The sequence below is a fragment of the Schistocerca serialis genome, chromosome 9 (assembly GCF_023864345.2).
Source record: "Schistocerca serialis cubense isolate TAMUIC-IGC-003099 chromosome 9, iqSchSeri2.2, whole genome shotgun sequence".
NCBI classification, from domain to species: Eukaryota; Metazoa; Arthropoda; class Insecta; order Orthoptera; family Acrididae; genus Schistocerca; species Schistocerca serialis.
In genome coordinates this window covers 452240258-452259237 of record NC_064646.1, presented here as the reverse complement: position 1 = coordinate 452259237, position 18980 = coordinate 452240258, and the positions used below count along the sequence as shown (strand labels likewise).

Genomic DNA, 18980 nt, shown 5'->3' with positions numbered 1-18980 from the left:
ATATTGCACACAATCAATATACATGCCAAATGTCACGTCTCACAGTATCATATATAACGCAATTCGTGTTATAAGCTGCTGGAAAACAAAAATAGCTTACTTCATATGGATAAGAATACCTCGTCTACATCTACATCTACATCTACATGACTACTCTGCAATTCACATTCAAGTGCTTGGCAGAGGGTTGATCGAACCACAATCATACCATCTCTCTACCAATCCACTCCCGAACAGCACGTGGGAAAAACGAGCACCTAAACCTTTCTGTTCGAGCTCTGATTTCTCTTATTTTATTTTGGTGATCATTCCTACCTATGTAGGTTGGGCTCAACAAAATATTTTCACATTCAGAAGAGAAAGTTGGTGACTGAAATTTCGTAAATAGATCTCACCGCGACGAAATACGTCTTTGCGTTAATGCCTTCCATCCCAATCATATCTGCCACACTCTCTCCCCTATTACGTGTTATACAAAACGAGCTGCCCTTTTTTGCACTCTTTCGATGTCCTCCGTCAATCCCACCTGGTAAGGATCCCACACCGCTCAGCAATATTCTAACAGAGGACGAAAGAGTGTAGTGTAAGCTATCTCTTTAGTGGAATTGTTACATCCTCTAAGTGCCCTGCCAATGAAATGCAACCTTTGCCTCGCCTTCCCCACAATATTATCTATGTGGTCTTTGCAACTGAAGTTGTTCGTAATTTTTACACCCAGGTACTTAGTTGAATTGACAGCCTTGAGAATTGTACTATTTATCGAGTAATCGAATTCGAACGGATTTCTTTTGGAACTCATGTGGATCACCTCACACTTTTGGTTATTTAGCGTCAACTGCCACCTGCCACACCATACAGTAATCATTTCTAAATCGCTTTGCAACTGATACTGGTCTTCGGATGACCTTACTAGACGGTAAATTACAGCATCATCTGCGAACAATGTAAGAGAACTGCTCAGATTGTCACCCAGGTCATTTATATAGATCAGGAACAGCAGAGGTCCCAGGACGCTTCCCTGGGGAACACCTGATATCACTCCAGTTTTACTCAATGATTTGCCGTCTATTACTACGAACTGCGACCTTCCTGACAGGAAATCACGAATACAGTCGCACAACTGAGACGATACCCCATACGCCCGCAGCTTGATTAGAAGTCGCTTGTGTGGAACGGTGTCAAAAGCTTTCCGTAATTCTAGAAATACGGAATCAACTTGATATCCCCTGTCGATAGCGGCCATTACTTCGTGCGAATAAAGAGCTAGCTGCGTTGCACAAGAACGATGTTTTCTGAAACCATGCTGATTACGTATCAATAGATCGTCCCTTCGCGGTGATTCATAATGTTTGAATACAGTATATGCTAGAAAACCCTACTGCAAACCGACGTCAATGATATAGGTCTGTAGTTCGATGGTTTACTCCTACTACCCTTCTTAAACACTGGTGCGACCTGCGCCATTTTCCAGTCTGTAGGTACAGATCTATCGGTGAGCGAGCGGTTGCATATGATTGCTAAGTAGGGAGCTGTTGTATCAGCGTAGTCTGAAAGAAACCTAATCGGTATACAATCTGGACCTGAAGACTTGCCCGTATCAAGCGATTTGAGTTGCTTCGCAGCCCCTAAGGTATCTACTTCTAAGAAACTCATGTTATCAGGTGTTCGTGTTTCAAATTCTGGAAACTTCCATTCGTCTCGTCCGTTTCAAAAAGTTGCTCAGTGACTTATATCACCTGTGTTCACTAAAACTCCCCACTACTTTCTTCTTTCCTCATTCCGAAAATATACGAGCATACAAACTCCACATTCTCCCAAGTAGAATATGAGAAAGCAGCGCAAAATGGTGGCAGAATGAACAACAGCTCGTCAAATACATATGCAACAACTGAATATCGCGGTTGCTTCAAAACCGTACCGAATTCACCACAAAATTCATTCTTGTTTGTACTCATGTTGAAGCTCGCAGATGTAATACCTGTTCAAAAAGGTGTCTGAATTACGTTCAAACATATACACAGAGAACAACAATGTTTGTAACTCTGATTGTTTCCGTTAGTCTCCAAAAGAATATTCAAATCTCGGAAAAAGATACGACGCGCATGCGAGAGAGAGAGTACAATTTTCATGTCAGGTACACAGTCTTTTGTCGACAAGGATATTCTCAAACCAGGTATGCATTAAGAGAGGCTGTAAACAGAGATAGAAACCCCGAATAATTAAAACTCAGTTCATATCATTTTAACTACTGACTCACGTCTGGTAACAAATGGATTATTGACAGAGATCAGGTCATCAGCTGCCTGCAGAGACATTTGAAAAATGCACCCAGTGAAATTTGTACCCAATATGTCTCTCAACTACTTGCTCACTATTTCACAGCCTACCTGCTACAAGAGTGCTACTCCATCCCCGACTTTCGTCCTCAGTGGGGTGCTTTGTGGCCATGTTCGAGACGCGTCGACGCCTCAATGCAAATGAACAACAGCGTAAACAAAATCCCAACGCCGGGGGAAGTAAAAGAGCGCCCCACTAGTTGACATAATAAATGTATGTGAATTCATAAGGGAAGAAACTGCTTAGGTCATCGATCCCTAGACATATACGCTACTTAAACTGACTTTAACCTGTGCTAAGAACAACAAACACACACCCATGCCCGAGGGAAGATTCGACCTTCCGGCGGGAGGGGCCGCGCATTCCGTGACATGAGGCCTCCAACCAAGCGGCCACTCCGTGCAGCTAACCCTGTATAATATTCCCTCTTACATGCGTATATGGCACTGGCTCTACTGCTTTAAAATTTTATCTTACTATTCCTTCTTTTATCACGAGTATCTACATCTACATCTATACGACTACACTGCACTTCACACTTAAGTGCCGAGCAGAGTGTTCATCAAACCACTTTCATACTGTTTCTCTGTCGTTCTGATGTCGAACAGTGTAGGGGAGAGAAAAACACCAAAGACTTTCTGTGTCAGTTCAGATTTCCCTTATACTATTACAATGATCATTTCTCATTATTTCGGTTAACACCAACTAACGGCTTACATAACTGGAGGACAAAGTTGGAGACTGAAAGTTTGTGAAAGGTCTCACCGCAATGAGGGCTGCCTTTCGTTCAATGATTGCCACCCCTGCACGTGTATCATATCAATGACACTCTGTCCCCTGTTTCACGAACACAAAACCAACTGCCACTATTTGAACTTTGTTAATGTCCTCTCTTAATCATATCTGGTAAGTATCCCACAATGCACAACAAGATTCTAGCAGAGGATGGACAGGCATACCGTAGAGTGCCTCTTCAACAGATTTGTTGCATCTTATAAGTGTTTCGCTAATTAATTGCAATCTTAGATTTCCCTTTAGCCGGTCGGAGTGGCCGTGCGGTTCTAGTCGCTGCAATCTGGAACCGAGCGACCGCTACGGTCGCAGGTTCGAATCCTGCCTCGGGAATGGATGTGTGCGATGTCCTTAGGTTAGTTAGGTTTAATTAGTTTTAAGTTCTAGGCGACTGATGACCTCAGAGGTTAAGTCGCATAGTGCTCAGAGCCATTTCCCTTCCCCACAGTGTCATCTGTTGGATGGTTCTAATTTAAGTTGTTCGTAACTTTTGTCCTTAGATAATTTGTGAAATTGGCAAAATTTAGATTTGTGTGATTCATTGTGTAGCTCAAACTTAACAGATTCTCTTTAGTATTCATGTGGACGATCTCACACTTTTCGTTTTTTAGGGCCATTTGTCACTTATCACACTGTATGGATCTTTTGTGTAAATGACTTAGCAAATGGTTTTGGTATTCTGATTTTACTAAACAGAAAACAAGCTAAGATGACTGCTGAGATTGTCTCCTAAATATTGAATCTGTGCTGAGCTGCTGGTGTGGAACTCTCTCACAGTATGAAATACAAACCAGTCTCATTGGCACACTCTGACATTGTTCAATTCTGTTTGTATACCATTTACTTCTTCAGTTTGTGGGGGACATCGTTCCTGCCCTCCCCTCCCAAATTGGGGAACTGGTGGGAAAAAGGATGGAGAGGAAGGTGCTGACTTAATTTTTGGTAAGTAATATAGCCACACCATCTGCACCACCCTATCAAATTAATTCTTTCACAGTTTACAAGAGTCAAACAAATCACTTAAAACACTCATCGTCACATTACAATGTTTCATCTTCGTAATAAAACGTATTTTTAATGTTTGAGGTACACATATACATTATGCAAATCAAGTAATTAAATTTAAGCCTAAAATAGAACACAGAGCTAAACATATCCACTGATGTTTGGGAACACAAGGAACACCCTCCATGGACTGCCAGACACTCTTCTCCACCAGAAAGCTTCCACCTTACACTAAACACATGTGGCGAAAAGTACATCTGATGGCAGACTCTCGCGATCATGGAGCGCGCATCGTCCGCCGACTGCAGGAGCGCCAGGAGCCGTGGCTGTGCTGGCCGGGGGAAGGCTCGAGACCTGCAGGTGTGTTGGCCGTGCCGGCAGCTGCCTCTCTGCCCATCTCCCGGTGTCCACACGCCAACCGTCCACAACAGTCAATGGACTGAGGGACTATCAGTGTAACTGCTCACCTCTCAACCAACCAAATTACATTGGAGGAATAATTGTCCAACTCAAACAACACTATGTTCTAAAGATTTCGGATTTTCAGCAAAGAAGAAGGTCCATTTTATATGCTCATATTTTGGCGAAACGATTGAAAGAAGAATCAAACAGGCAGTTGCAGTGAACAGAAGTGATCTAAATCACGCAGGAGCCCTATGAAACTGTCAAAGTCTTATTATCCAAATGAAGTAAGCAACTTTTGTTTCCCAGTAGCATATTAGAGAAGTTTCTGCATGCGTGTAGTTGTGAGAAGTGAAATTTGGCTTGTAAACTGATTGTGTGCAATTTTTATTGCACAAATTATCATACTGATTCTACCTAAATTTGCATGTAACAATCAAAGAATTCACACAACATAAATATCTGATCCTGTCGATGCTCAAGCAGCATAACGGCTTGCTTGCAATTTTGACATTCAGAGAGCGCTTCGAGGGATGCCGCTGGACTTGTCCCACAGATGTGGGCAGGAGCCGATTAACTTAAGAACCTCTCTTTGTACCTGCCAGTCGCAGAAGAAAACGGAGCATTGATGCGATTTCACATCGTTTAATTATCGTTTGTTGTTGTCAAAATCTTGTACAAAAACATAGCATAGGTTATACATCATCTATGTATTCTCTCATCAGGTAGGAGAAACTCTCCTTATCAGCCTGATATCTGCTACGTTCTGTATTACAGCTCTGGAATATTACACTAATTTTTTGCTCACGACAGAGTGCTATGAGCATGCTCCATCTCTGTCACAGGATGCCTTCTCACTGGCGAACTCTCTTGAGGTATCCAAACGCCTCACTACCTAGGAAATCTATTGCTGTTGTCGTTGTGGTCTTCAGTCCTGAAACTGGTCTGATGCAGCTCTCCATGCTACTGTATCCTGTGCAAGCTTCTTCATCTCCCAGTACCTACTGCAGCCTACATCCTTGTGAATCTGATTAATGTATTCATCTCTTGGTCTCCCTCTACGATTTTTACCCTTCACGCTGCCCTCCAGTACTAAATTGGTGATCCCTTGATGCCTCAGAACATGTCCTATCAACCGATCCCTTCTTCTAGTCAACTTGTGCCACAAACTCTTCTTCTCCCCAATTCTATTCAATACCTCCTCATCAGTTATGTGATCTACCCATCTAATCTTCAGCATTCTTCTGTAGCGCCAAATTTCGAAAGCTTATATTCTCATCTTGTCCAAACTAGTTATCGTCCGTGTATCACTTCCATACATGGCTACGCTCCATACAAATTCTTTCAGAAACGGCTTCCTGACACTTAAATCTATACTCCATGTTAACAAATTTCTCTTCTTCAGAAACGCTTTCCCTGCCATTGCCAGTCTACATTTTATATCCTCTCTACTTCGTCCATCATCAGTTATTTTGCTCCCCAAATAGCAAAACTCCTTTACTACTTTAAGTGTCTCATTTCCTAATCTAATTCCCTCAGCATCACCCGACTTAATTCGACTACATTCCATTATTCTCGTTTTGCTTTTGTTGATGTTCATCTTATATCCTAATTTCAAGACACTGTCCATTCCGTTCAACTGCTCTTCCAAGTCCTTTGCTGTCTCTGACAGAATTACAATGTCATCGGTGAACCTCAAAGTTTTTATTTCTTCTCCATGGATTTTAATGCCTACTCCGAACTTTTCTTTTGGTTCCTTTTCTGCTTGCTCAATATACAGATTCAATAGTATCGGGGAGAGGCTACAACACTGTCTCACTCCCTTCCCAGCCACTGCTTCCATTTCATGCCCCTCGACACTTGTAACTGCCATCTGCTTTCTGTACAAATTGTAGATAGCCTTTCGCTCCCTGTATTTTACCCCTGCCACCTTCAGAATTTGGAAGAGAGCAATCCAGTCAACATTGTCAAAAGGAAAAGCTTTCTATAAGTCTACAAATACTAGACACGTAGGTATGCCTTTTCTTAATCTAGCTTCTAAGATAAGTCGTAGGGTCAGTATTGCCTCACGTGTTCCAACATTCTTACGGAGTCCAAACTGATGTTCCCAGAGGCCGTCTTCTACCAGTTATTCCATTCGTCTGTACAGAATTCGTGTTAGTATTTCGCAGATGTGGCTTATTAAACTGATAGTTCGGTAATTTTCACATCTGTCAACACCTGCTTTCTTTGGGATTGGTATTATTATATTCTTCTTGAAGTCTGAGGTAATTTCGCCTGTCTCATACATCTTGCTCACCAGATGGTAGCGTTTTGTCAGGACTTGCTCTCCCAAGGCTGTCAGTAGTTCTAATGGAATGTTGTCTACTCCCGTGGCCTTGTTTCGACTTAGGTCTTTCTGTGCTCTGTCAAAGTCTTTACGCAGTATCATATTTCACATTTCATCTACATCTACATCCTTTTCCTTTTCCATAATATTGTCCTCCCTGTATGTACCCTCTATATACTTCTTCCACCTTTCTGCTTTCCCATCTTTGCTTAGAACTAGGTTTCCATCTGAGTTCTTGATATTCATTCAGGTGGTTCTCTTTTCCCCAAAGGTCACTTTAATTTTCCTGTAGGCAGTATGTATTTTACCCCTCGTGAGAGAAGCCTCTACATCCTTACATTTGTCCTCTAGCCATCCCTGCCTACCCATTTTGCACTTCCTGTCGATCTCATTTTTGAGACGTTTCTATTCCTTTTTGCCTGCTTCATTTACAGCATTTTTGTATTTTCTCCTTTCATCAATTAAACTCAGTATCTCTTCTGTTGCCCAAGGATTTCTACTAGCTGTTGTCCTTTTACCTACTTGATCCTCTGCTGCCTTCACTATTTCATCCCTCAAAGCTACCCTTCTTCTTCTACTGTATTTCTTCCCTCCATTCCTGTCAATTGTTCCGTTATGCTCTCTCTGAAACTCTGTACAACCTCTGGTTTAGTCAGTTTATCCAGGTCCCATCTCCTTAAATTCCCACCTTTTTGCAGTTTCTTCAGTTTTAATCTACGGTTCATAACCAATAGATTGTGGTCAGAGTCCACATCTGCCCCTGGAAATGTTTAAAACCTGGTTCCTAAATCTCTGCCTTACCATTATATAATCTATCTGAAACCTTCTAGTATCTCCAGGGTTCTTCCATGTATACAACCTCCTTTCATGATTCTTGAACCAAGTGTTAGCTATGATTAAGTTATGCTCTGTGCAAAATTCTACCAGGAGGCTTCCTCTTTCATTTCTTAGCCCTAATCCATATTCTCCTACTACCTTTCCTTCTCTTCCTTTTCCTACTGTTGAATTCCAGTCACCCATGACTATTAAATTTTCGTCTCCCTTCACTACCTGAATAATTTCTTTTATCTCATCATACATTTCATCAATTTCTTCATCATCTGCAGAGCTAGTTGGCATATAAACTTGTACTACTGTAGTAGGCATGGGCTTCGTGTCTATCTTGGCCACAATAACGCGTTCACTATGCTGTTTGTGGTAGCTTACCCGCACTCCTATTTTTTTTATTCATTATTAAACCTACTCCTGCATTACCCCTATTTGATTTTGTATTTATAACCCTGTATTCACCTGACCAAAAGTCTTCTTCCTCCTGCCACCGAACTTCACTAATTCCCACTATCTCTAACTTCAACCTATCCATTTCCCTTTTTAAATTTTCTAACATACCTGCCCGATTAAGGGATCTGACATTCCACGCTCCGATCCGTAGAGCGCCAGTTTTCTTTCTCCTGATAACGACGTCCTCTTGAGTAGTCCCCGCCCGGAGATCCGAATGGGGAAATATTTTACCTCCGGAATATTTTACCCAAGAGGATGCCATCATCATTTAACCATACAGTAAAGCTGCATGCCCTCGGGAAAAATTACGGCTGTAGTTTCCCCTTGCTTTCAGCCGTTCGCAGTACTCTGGCCCTCTAATGTGATCAAGTAAGAGGCACATTGGCTTCATTTCAGCAATTATTTTCAGATCCAGCTGTTGCACATAGCACCTAAGGAATAAGTCAGTAGGAAGATCTTTATTTAACTAGCGTAAACCGAAATATTATGTAGTAGTCCTAACTGATAGTGTAAAACAACTGCTAAATACGAGCTGAGATTAATTAGTTTGAAATGATCTATTTCAATGCTTAAGTGTCCAATGAAATATCTCGAAAGTATTAGTGCCACACTAACAGGAGTGATAAGGTCATGGGCAGAAAACACAAATTAAAATTTTCAAAATGATAACAGGAAGTGATAATAATCTTAATACGGAATCAGATTTTCACTCTGCAGCGGAGTGTGCGCTGATATGAAACTTCCTGGCAGTTTAAAACTGTGTGCCCGACCGAGACTCGAACTCGGGACCTTTGCCTTTCGCGGGCAAGTGCTCTACCATCTTTTTTTTTTTTTTTTTATTTTTTTTTTTTTTTTTTTTTTTTTTTGCTGGAATACTTGTTATTGCTGGTGGGTAGAATGTTAAGCGAATTATCTTCGATGTTCAGTCAAACTCATAACTTTAGACCGAAATGTGGTAAAAAAAAAAAAAAAAAAAAAAAATTGCGGTCGGACGCGAACTGGCGACCGTAAGATTAGAATGCACGACACTTTCCACTTTTTTTTTTTTTACCAGTTTTTTTTTTTTTTTTTTTTTCTTACCGACCGAGACTCGAACTCGGGACCTTTGCCTGTCGCGGGCTAGTGCTCTACCAACCTTTTCTTTCCTTTTTTTTTTTTTTTTTTTTTTTTTTTATCCTATGCCAGGCTTACCACCTTTGCTGACATACATGTTGTTGTACTAGCGCATAAATAGTGTCTACAAAGTCCATATGTTGACAAATAGTGGCTACTTAGAAAATTAATTAATTAATGAAATGAATAAAACTGAAAATTCCCAAATGAAAGACATGAAGACATTGCGGATAGTACAAATACAAAAGAAACATGCTCCTGTAGCAATGAAATGAAATTCGTGTCGGGGGCGACACCTGCTCACGACCCGACGTTCGATAGAGCAAGAGAGCCATCTATCGACTCGTTCTCCAGACGTTGGTGTAAGACTGGGTCGTCTTCTCGAAATGAACGAAGGGTCCGTAAGTGTGATCGATATCTATCTCGGCTTCTTCGTCTATCTCATCTCTCACCCGTCACACCCCATCTGGCCGGCGGGTCGGTAAATGTAAGTCGCAAGTAATTAGCGAAGTCTTGTCTATATTTCTTATGCAGTTGCAGCTTCGTGTGTCCATCCAGGAGAAAATGCCAAAAATCAATTTTGTCCTTTTCCGATTCGTTATACACGTAGCCCACCACCATTCCCCGCACCCATGTCACTGCATTGGTTTTTTGGACCGGGAAATAATATTCTTGGGGGAAAAAAAGCGTGTCTGATGAAATTGTGTGAGGGGCGGAGCGTAACAGGAACGCCAATATCTGTTGCGCCAAGTGCCACACTGGAGCCGTCCCACTACGTGTTAAACGATGTTCATCAGTGTCCACTGTTGCGCAGCCTAAACATAGTGGAGTGTCTGCCAAATGAATCGCGTGCCGCCGTTGATTCGTTGCGAACTTCCTATTTATCACCACATACCATGTTGAGCGTACCGACGTTGGGAGATAAACGTTCCGTATAACGCGCCATATCTGTCGCCAGTTCTTGTCTGGGTACTTCTTTTCCAGGGTATTCCTGGGGCACCGGCGCAGTAAGAGTTGGTATACGTCTCGCGTCGTCGGTAGTCGTGTTGTTGGGAAGAAATCTCTGACATAGCTAAGCTCAAAAAAAAAAGACTTGAAATGTGACAGCTTCGGTGAAATATGGCCCACATCGACTGGGGGCAGCATTGAAGTGGGCGCTAGTACGTCGGCCAACGCACCCGAGATATTGCGAAATTGACCGCGCCACTGTCGGAAAATCGTACTGACGAATAACGCCCGTGCCTTTTCATATACGTTCACTAGACCAAGTCCACCCTCTCCAGGTGGTAGCGTAAGCGTTGTGTATCGGATCTTAAACAGGTGTCCCACACTCACGTAGGTTCCGAAAGTTGCTTGTATCCGTGATGCCATTGTGCGCGTTAAAGGCAGGACATGCGCTACGTGAGTGAGTCTCGGTGCTAGGTATACGTTAACATAGGTCACCCTCTGAATCATATCCAACGCTCTTAATTTCTGTAACAGCACCATTGTCCGCATCAGCTTCAATATGCGTCGGTAGTTATCCGCTGCTGTCCGCTGCACATCCGTGTGGAACGTAATACCTAGGCATTTTATGGTCTTAACCAAGATGAGCGGGCCTTCCTCCCCCGGTTGTAATCCTCGACCGACATTCATGCAGCGTGTTTTTTGTAGATTAAGCACGCTTCCTGCCGCCATCCCATATCGCTGTATCCATGCCAACGCCGTACGTACTTCTTCGCCTGTCCGTGGCACCAGCATCATATCGTCAGCATAAGCGCGGCAATGAAAGGTCAGTTGTGGCAACGGCACTCCCTCCAACCGTCTTCGGAGACCATATAGACAGGGTTCCAAAGCCATTGCATACAAAAATATCGAAAGGGGGCAACCTTGACGAACTGACCTTGAAATAACGATGTAGTCAGTGCCCCGCCCATTCACCGAGACCTTGGATCGTACGCCGTGTAACAGTCGCATGATCACTGGGATGAAGGCCTGTGGGATTCCCAATCGGCCCATCACCGCATGCAAAAAGGTATGATCCACTCTGTCGAATGCATGATCGAAGTCAATAGCGACGAGTGCCCCACGCACTCGGCATGCCGCTGCTAACGCGATGATATCTCGGTAGTCACTGAGCGCCGTATGTACGTTGCTCTTACCGCCGAGGCAAGTTTGATCTATGAGGAGTCTATCAGAAAGTGAAGACCGCAGGCGAGCCCCAAGGATGCGGGCGAAAATCTTATAGTCGCAGTTCAAGAGAGTGAGTGGTCTATAATCTCCTGGATTTCTGCCACCGCGTGGTTTGGGTATTGGGATGATGATACCCTCCGTGAATTCGGCAGGTATCTCAGTCTGCGGTAACAGGAGTTCGTTGTACATCTGAATCCAGGTCCGTCCCATGAGGTATGCAAAGGCGCGGTAAAATTCAATTGGGAAGCTGTCCTGTCCTGGGGACTTGTTCGGAGCCCCCCTGGCAATTGCGTCTGTCAGCTCGTCCTCTGTTATCGCTGTGATGAAAGTCTCTGCATCCAGTGGTGGTCCTCTATTTGGCATTTCCGAGATGACATCATGTAGTGTCTCGTGGTTCACATGTACAGGTCCATATAACTGGCGGAAATAGTCGGTAAACACATGCGCAATATCACGCTGGTGCACAACTTGCTGGCCAGTTTCAGAGATTAGTTCCCTGATCAAAGTCCTGCGTCGTCGTTGGCGTTCACGTACCACGTGGTGCATGGAGGGGGTTTCGGCAGCAACTGTGTCCGCCAGTCTCGCCCGGACCATTATACCTTCCATTCTTAGTCTCGTCAGCTGTAATAACTTGGCTTTTATCCTGCGCATGGCCGTGTGCCTTTCCGGCGATGGTTGTTGGGTCATCAGCTCCCTCAGGGCTGTAAAATAAAAATCAGCCGTTGTGCGGTTCCACTGCGATTTGTCCTGCCCGTATCGTATCAACGTTCGCCGTAACGTTGGTTTTGCGCATTTAATCCACCACTGGAGAACCGAGGTGTATGCTCGTTGGCGGCGAACGCAGGTCTCCCAGGCCGCCTCTATCGACCGGTGACATTCAGTGTCACGTAAAAGTGCACAATTCATTTTCCAGTGACCTTTACTCCGCCATATCTTCTGACGCGTTAGTGAAATCGTACAGACGTACGCCATATGATCCGTAAAAGCCGCTGGCCAGATTTCGGCATCCAGTATCGTCGTCCGTAGAGCGCGTGTCACGTACACTCTATCAAGTCTACTCGCCGAGTGTCCCGTGACAAACGTATAACCCGGTCTGTCACCATGCTGCAGTTCCCAGGTATCCAGAAGCGCCATTTCGGTAATCAACGCACGCAGTTCCATGCATGGCACATAATGAGGTACTTGGTCCTTTTGGTCGACGACACAATTAAAGTCGCCGCCCACTATATAGTTATCAAAGCGTCCAGCGAACAACGGTGCTATCTCTTCGGTGTAAAAAGTCGCTCTTTCTCTTCGTTTTGTGGAGCCAGATGGTGCGTATAAATTGATGAAACGAACGCCGTCGACAGTGAGCGCTATGCCGCGTGCCGAAGGGAGAGACCTGACGTCCTCCACTCCTATTCCTTCCCTGGTGAGAATCGCCACACCGCATCCACTTTCATCGTGCACTGAATAATGTGCCTCGTAACCGTATAACTCTGGCGGCGATGTGAAACGCACTTCTTGTAGGAGTACAACATCCACGTCCGCAGCGCGTAACATATCTTTCAGCATTTGAATTTTAAGCGGTGTCCGTATGCCATTAATGTTTATCGTGGCAATGCGGTACGCCTGGCTTGTGTTCATCAGTTGTAGGGCGGTGTCATTAAGCGTCCATCTGCACCCCCGGCGCTCCTCAACACACTAAGTTGGTCAACATTTCCCGACCCCTCCCGGCCTCTGGCCAGGACTGTCCTCAATCGTCGCGTTCGTATTTTCATCCTGTTCCTGTTGGTCCATTTCTTGCGCCCAGTCCCCCAGCATATTTCCGGAACTGGTCGAAGGATGGGAGGTAACGTTGTCATCGCTCTGATGTTGGACAGTTGTCATCTCCACTTCCGCCTTCCGGTTACCAGAAGGAGAGTTCAAGTTATCGTCGCTTTGTAGTTCCTGCATCGTCATCTCGGTATCTGTTGAATCCACTGGTCTCAGGTCGATACTGTCGTTGTCGTCCACTGTCCCCTCGGGACTATGGCTATCGTCAGCAGAAGTCAGTCGACGCTTCTTTCTTCTCTTCGGCGAACGCTGTTTCCGTTGCCTTGCTTCCGCATCGGCTGTTGGGGTTGCGTATCCTCCGTCTTGGGCCTGGCCTATCACGCTCTCGGTGGAAGCACTGGCAGCCACCACGGATGAGCCTGGAGCGGCCGTCAGCTGCATCTCTTCTGTGGTGTCCTGTGTCTGCTGTGGTGGAACCGGTGGTCGGAGTTCCAGCCCGTTGGCGTCCATGTTCTCTATAGGGGGCAGCTGCTGGTGCCCATCGGAAGTCTCCCTCACGTCGCCTCTCAGGGCTTTCACAAAGGTCAACGGTAAGACAGTCGTCGGTTGTGGCGCCTGAACGTCATCCCGTGGAGTTTGCACTAAACGTCGCTGGAGGCATTCCGAGCGGACGTGACCTTCTTTCCCGCACCCCGAGCAAGTGCGAGGTTGCCCATCATAGATTATAATCGCTCGACAACCTCCTATGTACAAATAAGAGGGGACGTGCTTGCGCAGTTCTATCCGTATTCGTCTCACCCCATTTAAAACGGGGTACGTGGTAAAACTCGTCCATTTTTCGGCCACATGGGATAGAACTGTACCATATGGTCGAAAGGCGTCGGTAACAAGTTCAGACGGGACCTCAAACGGAAGTTCGAAGACTCGTATAGTGCGGATCCCCATTCCCGCGTGATCGACTGTAACCGCACCAACATTCCCGTCGGCATGACAGAAACGATACCCGTTCGGTGATCGTTGTAGAAGTCTTTCGCAAGCAGCCTCGTCAACAAGCTTGACATAGACGACGCTTGAAACGAGCGATAAATTGATCCCCACGATTTCCTGTGGATCGATTTTTACGTCTTCTCTGAAGAAACGTTCAATCTCGTGTGCCTTTGGTCGTGTATAGTCGTTCGCAAAACTGAACTTCAAAGTCGTTTTTCTGTACGAGTGTGCCATCTCGTTCTAAACTCACAACACCGCACACGCGAAGCTGCTCTGGCGTAAACAAGCAGGCGCGCGCACCACAGCGCGGCCGGCAGGCAACACGGTCCGCACTGTGTCACTGCCGAAGGCAGACTGCCCATCTGAGCTACCGAAGCACGACTCACGCCCGCTACTCACAGCTTTACTTCTGCCAGTACCTCGTCTCCCACCTTCCAAACTTTACAGAAGCTCTCCTGCGAAACATGCAGAACTAGCACTCCTGAAAGAAAGGATATTGCGGAGACATGGCTTAGCCACAGCCTGGGGGATGTTTCCAGAATGAGATTTTCACTCTGCAGCGGAGTGTGCGCTGATATGAAACTTCCTGGTAGATTAAAACTGTGTGCCCGACCGAGACTCAAACTCGGGACCTTTGCTTGGTAGAGCACTTCCCCGCGAAAGGCAAAGGTCCCGAGTTCGAGTCTCGGTCGGGCACACAGGTTTAATCTGCCAGGAAGTTTCAAATCTTAATACGGTCACTTACGAAAAGATCTGTATTGGTAGCTTTATACCTAAGAACGGAATATTTGACTCTCGGATATTAGTCTGATAGTTGTACCCACAGTCACAAGTACGTGACCATGAACCCATTTTTCAAGAATATCTCCTATAACGATGTTGTTTGGGTGCTTCAAAATGACGGCTATACACCCTGTGAACGAGAAATAAGAGCGGGTGGCTTGCTAGTGGCGCCACAACAGTGAGTAACAACGACGGAAGGGCTGGCCTGGAAAGACGTACAGCCCGGCCACCCTGGCAGGCGGCACCTGCGCTCCTACGCACGCGTTTGCAGTCAGCTGATTTTCGCGGCAGCTCCAGGCTTACCGTGGCGGGCAGGTCGACGGTAAAAAACGTCGGAAATTCCAATACAAAAAAATTTATCTGGAATGCTCATTGAGCACTCCTATTTAATGCACCTGTTTCCTGCTGGACTTAATAGACGAAGAGTGTTTTTCACTCGAGAATGACTATGCGAAACAATCCATCCCACCACATTCTGCACTAGGCGTAACAGTATCATCAGAAAGACTGTGAGGAAAGTTAACAGTATGGTCGCACCACTTACCTGTTCTAACGCCGTGACTGCTTACAAAACCCTTTTCTAGAATAACTTATCCAGAATACCGATGCAATCTTAGATGCTACACCTGGAACCTTATAGCAGATTTGTAAACGAAAATATACCACCTAATGGGGAAAGAGAGACTGTCATAACCTGTTATACACGACTAAAAACGCTTCAGTAAGCAGCGGCACAATGGAAAGTGTCATGTTTGTGAAACTGGATACCCTGTATGTGGGTAGTCAAGAGACATCAAGAGGCAATTATAAATCAAAAGACACCAACAGGAGCTTTGTCAATGTTACACAGCAAAGTTATCTACTCTCGAGCATGTAACCGAGATTGAAAATTTTTAATGAAAAGGAAGAAAAGGAATAACTCGAACTCATCTTCTCTAAATTCAGCAAGAATGTACCTGAGAACGAAAGTGATAAATATCATAGAGTTTCGTAATGAGCAAGAGAATAAACAACGAGCACAGTAAGTAGGCGAAGACATGCCGAAGGTGCGCCAACATAAAGTAGCTCTGAGGACGGAAGACTCAGAGCAGCCTCACAGTCATGGCACTGACACGTGTGGCAACCGCTGAGTATACCAGAGATGGAGAAGGCTTTACTTGTACGAAGAAATAAAGCGTCAGTAGCAGACAATGTGCGTTATGGTGTGATACAACTCCTGTTAGCAGCACGAAAGGAAAGACAGCTTTAGTATCAAAGTATTATGTCACCGGGCAAAAAGATCACTCACTACCAGACAGGGAGAATAATGCCTCTTAAGAAGTACAAGAAAGCAAGTCAAGAATTGGAGCCATATAGACCAATCAATCAAGCTAGATAAGCGAATGATATGCAATCGGTTAGGATGGTGCACTGTAAAGAGAGGTCATTCAGTTTGATTTCATGAGTGATGCTGTCACAGATGAGAGTTTAGTTCAGATAACAACCGCTATCTCACTGCGTCACAGCAGTAGCAATGGCAGCGTCAACCGACATCACGAATGGACGTAATGATATATCTAAATCAATACTAACATGCAAATTTATTATGCTGGTGGTTCCCGAACAATCGGGTGTAACCTATGTCTCTTGAGTAACAACACTGATTCGACATCCATTGTCCCAAGAACTTGTAGAGCGGGAGTGACTGAGAGTTCACATTGTAATGCCTACCGCTCAGCATGCACTTGCATCAGAGACTTACAGGGAGTCGTGTCCGATAGTTGATTCTTCGTCCAGCTTACACGTGATTTACGCAATTATGTGTTTAACTCAAAACGGACAAGAAATGTGTATATGTATGTGTGTGTGTGTGTGTGTGTGTGTGTGTGTGTGTGTGTGTGTGTGTGTGTGTTTGGAGCTCATGGGCGCTCAACTCTCTTATACTCATTAAAAAGAAACGAAATGGGCTAAAACCCCGAAAACTCTTACATACTCATTCACTCGAAGCTACCACAAAATCACGCTATCTCATATGCCCAAAAACAAAGGAGAAAAAGTAAAAGTAGCTATATATGAGATTACAACACAAGTAAATCGAGAAAGGAACTAAAATAAAGGCACAGGCAAATGTCAATGTCTGACCACTTACAAAAAACTTGGGTGAGCCAGTCATCCTGTTAACACATTAAAATCATCTCCCCAAATCTTGGAGGGATGGTGGACAATTCACAAAACTTTAAAATTAAAATTCGAAACACAATCATCAGAACGTTACTTAAAATGCAGGGCAGATCCAACGCCAAACCTGCCGAGACCCGCTGATCGGAAAGCAAAACACAGTCCAATAATGTGTGCCGTACACTGATCTGTACGCTACAAGTACCACACGTTGGAGGGTCCTCTCGCCGAAGCAAGAAGCCATGAGTCATAGGTCTGTGACCTATACAAGGCGAGTAAGAAGGACCGCGTCCCGTCGATATGGCTGGAAGGAAGTACGCCACGGCCGCGTAGTGGGCTTTACTAGACGGAGCTCATTCTCTGCCACTTCAAGCCACGAATCTGCGGAGAACCCCCTCATTCCTTATCTTACCAATCAACATAATTTTCAACATTTTTCTGCAGCACCGCTACTCAAATGCTGCGATTCTCTTCGGTTCATGTTTTACACACTGTCCTTCGTCTTCTCTTCGAAGCATGACTTTGTACCTCAACGAGGTTATAGAATGAAGATGGATGGGACAATGAAGCATCTGACGATTACGACTCACCTCCTTAGGTTCTATATCCGCCATTTCGTTCCCCGCAATACCCCTGTGCCCTAATACAAAGTCTTTGTAGTTGGAGAAGGGTATCCTGGATATTATGGGTTCCTTTATCCACTGGGCACAAACATTCGAGAGAATGAAGGGCACTCATAGAACCTGAACAGACGAGAAATTTAGCACCGGAAGACGCCTCATCTGCTCCAGTGCCCACAGGATCGCATATAATTCTGTGCTTCGATCCATTCACAAATATAGCTACATAATTGTGATACTCATACAAAATGTCAGAAAGTATCACATTCAAACCAGAAGGAGGAGTGCAATCTCCCTTGTACTGCTCTAAATCTAAAATCACCTTCTGTCTCTGCAGAAACTAGAGCGGCACGCGGTTAAAACTGTGGATTTGCTGTTGCATTCACTGTACAGGGAGTGACTCCAGCACACACTGAACGCAGATCCCAAACGGCATTGTGGCTCGTGGACAGTTGGAGAAAGGGTGTTCTAAAGGCAGACGGTTAACAGTGTGGTATGCAGGTGACGTTGGAGCTGCGAGGAACTTGAAGCCCTGACGCAACATGAGAATGTTGAGAGGAAGTTCCCCGGCCTCTACAGAAAGATGGTTAAGGGACTGGTCCTGTAAGCATCTCTGGCCAGCTGAAACCCCTCACGGTTTTGTACGTCCATGTTTAGGATTGGATGTGAAGGGGACTACGGCCGTTCACTAATGTAAGGAAATGAAACACTTACAACCGTCCTTGTGCTGCCATTTATTCTACTTGAAGCCCTGACGCAACATGAGAATGTTGAGAGACAGTTCCCAGGCCTCAACAGAAAAATGGTTAAGGGACTGGTCATGTAAGCATCTCTGGCCAGCTGAATCCCCTTACGATTTTGTACGTCCATGTTTGGGATTGGACGTGAAGGGGACTACGGCCGTTCACTTATGTAAGGAAATGAAACACTTACAACCGTCCTTGTGCTGTCATTTATTGTACTTGACGCCCTGACGCAACATGAGAATGTTGAGATGCAGTTCCCCGGCCTCAACAGAAAGATGGCTAAGGGACTGGTCCTGTAAGCATCTCTGAACAGCTGAATCCCCTCACGGTTTTGTACTTCCATGTTTGGGATTGGACATGAAGGGGACTACGGCCGTTCACTTATGTAAGAAAATGAAACACTTACAACCGTCCTTGTGCTGTCATTTATTGCACTTGAAGCACTGACGCAACATGAGTATGTTGAGAGGCAGTTCCCCGGCCTCAACAGAAAGATGGTTA

General features: G+C 44.9%; 1 non-coding gene across 1 annotated transcript; it reads left to right on the top strand.

The window, feature by feature from the left end:
- Positions 1-5235: 5235 nt before the first annotated feature.
- On the top strand, positions 5236-5425 carry LOC126420156 (U2 spliceosomal RNA). The gene has a single exon (XR_007576026.1). It is a non-coding gene; the product is annotated as a U2 spliceosomal RNA (small nuclear RNA).
- The last annotated feature ends 13555 nt before the right edge of the window (positions 5426-18980 follow it).